Source organism: Montipora capricornis, chromosome 1 (genome assembly GCF_036669925.1).
Source record: "Montipora capricornis isolate CH-2021 chromosome 1, ASM3666992v2, whole genome shotgun sequence".
NCBI classification, from domain to species: domain Eukaryota; kingdom Metazoa; phylum Cnidaria; class Anthozoa; order Scleractinia; family Acroporidae; genus Montipora; species Montipora capricornis.
Genome location: NC_090883.1, coordinates 45,417,738 through 45,420,237, shown reverse-complemented (window position 1 = coordinate 45,420,237; position 2,500 = coordinate 45,417,738). Strand labels below are relative to the sequence as shown.

Below are 2,500 nucleotides of genomic sequence, written 5' to 3'. Positions count from 1 at the left end.
TCATCAGTAGGTTTAACCTCAGGTGGCTGAACTAAACAACTGGCACTCACTTGACCACGCTGCCCAGGGTTACCATCCTTACTTTGTCCTCCTGATCTGCGTCCACCTGATCGACAGTTTCTAGCTTCATGACCTTGCTTGCCACACAGAAAACACTTTCTTGTTAGGGTTGGGCAGTTGACAGCTTTATGACCTCGGGTGTTGCACTTAAAGCAATGCAGAGCTGGTGGATTAATCTGCATGTTCTTGGCTTCGTCCCTCTCAGGCTGCACTGTTGGCTTTCTGCCCGCTGAGCTGAACAAATGTTTACCATGAGCCTCCAAGTACTGGTCAGCGATCTTCGCAATCTTTGCTAGAGTCTCAGGTGCCCTTTCTCGCAGGTGAATTGCCAAATCCTTAGGGCAAGAGTCAATAAATTGTTCTTTCACGATCAAGTCCTTAAGACCATCAAAGCTTCGCGCAGTATTCGAAAGCTCTAGCCACCGTAACAGGTATCTGTCCAGTCGCACAATAAACTGCTCCGGACTTTCGTCAACTTCTGGTTTGGATGTTCTAAATTTTCGACGATAGCCGTCTTCGGTAAGGTCATATCTCTTCATTAACGCAATCTTTACCCTGTCATAATCCTTAGCTGCGTCCTCCGATAGACGTGAATACACTTCTAGTGCCCGTCCCGACAACAGAGCACTGAGCTTCGATGCCCATCCATCTTTTTTCCACTTAGCTGTCTCCGCAAATCTCTCGAACCTCTGCAAATACGCGTCCAAATCGTCTTTACCATCAACAAACGAGGGGAGTTTAGGTGCCTTAGCCCGATCCTCTCTCACTTCAGGACGTCCGTCAGCATTCTCCACAGCCAACCGCGCAATCTCCAACTCGTGTTCTCTTTTTGCAGCTTCAATAGCCTCTTTTTGTTTCAACAGTTCGGCTTCCATCTCCAATTTTCTTAGTTCGCGTTCTTGTCGCCTAGTTTCTCTCTCTTCATCTTCTCTTCTTCTATCTTCTTCAAGTAATCGACGTTTCTCTTCTTTTTCTTCTTCAAACCGCCTACGTTTTTCTTCTCTTTCTTCCTGTTCCCTTCTTCGTTCTTCTTCAAACTGTCTGCGTTTCTCTTCTTTTTCTTCCTCTTCCTTCCTTTTTTCTTGTTCTAACTTTTGTTGCTTCTCTACAAACTCGAGCAGCTTTTCTCCTTGCAATCCAAATTCTTTCCCCATCTGCAAAAGCTTTTCCATTTCCATAGCAGTATTCCACAGCAAAAACACAATATACTCTCTTGCACAGTTCTCCTTACTTTAGCTGTAACTCCTTCTTGAATTGTCCTTTCCTGGTTTCTGTAGTAGGCAAACAAATGAATTCCTCTCCCGGACAGGCCCCCAATGTTACGAGTTCGAACGTTTTGAGGAAAGTTAGTTTGCAACTAAACTGAACGCAGGGTTGTCGGAACAACAACAAGAAGATTTATTCCAAAAATGAACGTAGTTTCCACGAAGTAAAACTCTTAACAGCACGAACTTGATAAACTTACACGGCTTCCGCCAACTTGAATAAACACAGCTTCTGTCACACTTGACTAAACACGGTTAATGCCAACTCTCTTCGCTTGTGAAAAACTAGTTAGAAAAACACTCCACTTAGACTCGTCTACTTATATACTCTGACAACAAACTTCTAGAACTTTCTAAATTAGTAATGAATCTAATTATAGAAAGATTACAAAACACACCGATTTAGAAACGCTTATGCACGAACCTAAAAACAAACAAACTACGAACTCTCGCGAAGGGTCTAGAAAGTAACGCTTGTCACGCAATACTATTTTTCGTAACACCCTTATGGCCTCGTTCAAGGCTAAATGAGGTTAAATATTCTTTGGAATTTTACGTTTGAAAGCGAGGCCATTAGGGCCAATTTTAATGAAAACAAAATAATACTAAAATGGCGGCCATTTTGGAATAAGGTGTATGCTTCAGGTGCCGATTAATCTGTCCCCCTTAGGATCGAAAGTAGCACGGGGGACCCCAAAAAGAATTTTTGCTTTTTCTTTTTTTGCTTTTTTTTTTTGTATAGTACATATCTCACAAATACGCATGCGTTCTGTACGTACTATCGTGTGATTGGTAGTGTACTTACCACATGAAGAAATACAGGAAGAAATTGGAAAGTATAGACCATCCTTTTTTATAGTGTGCTTACCACATTTATCATATACCGGGCAAATTTACTGAATGCTGATTGTCTCAGACGGAGGGCATTTTTCCTTAATGAGTAGTTAAGGGGTTAATTAATCACGAATGAATTTTGAAGTTTTTCTATTCGTGTGTTATTTAGTCAAAATGACGGTTTGAGGAGAAGTTAAGAGGAGATAATTGCTTTTGCTCTCCGGTAGGCTAAGATGGCTATCCGGAAGGTTCGAAGCATTACTATTAGGGGACCTTTCCCGATGAGTTTGAGTGACCTGACGACTGAAGTACAGAAAGAAATTTAGTGTAATATAACTGTG

General features: G+C 41.8%; 1 protein-coding gene across 1 annotated transcript in view; it reads left to right on the top strand.

The window, feature by feature from the left end:
• Positions 1-2,500, top strand: part of LOC138015349 (uncharacterized) — a 12,288-nt gene that overhangs the window by 8,914 nt on the left and 874 nt on the right. The window lies entirely within an intron of this gene.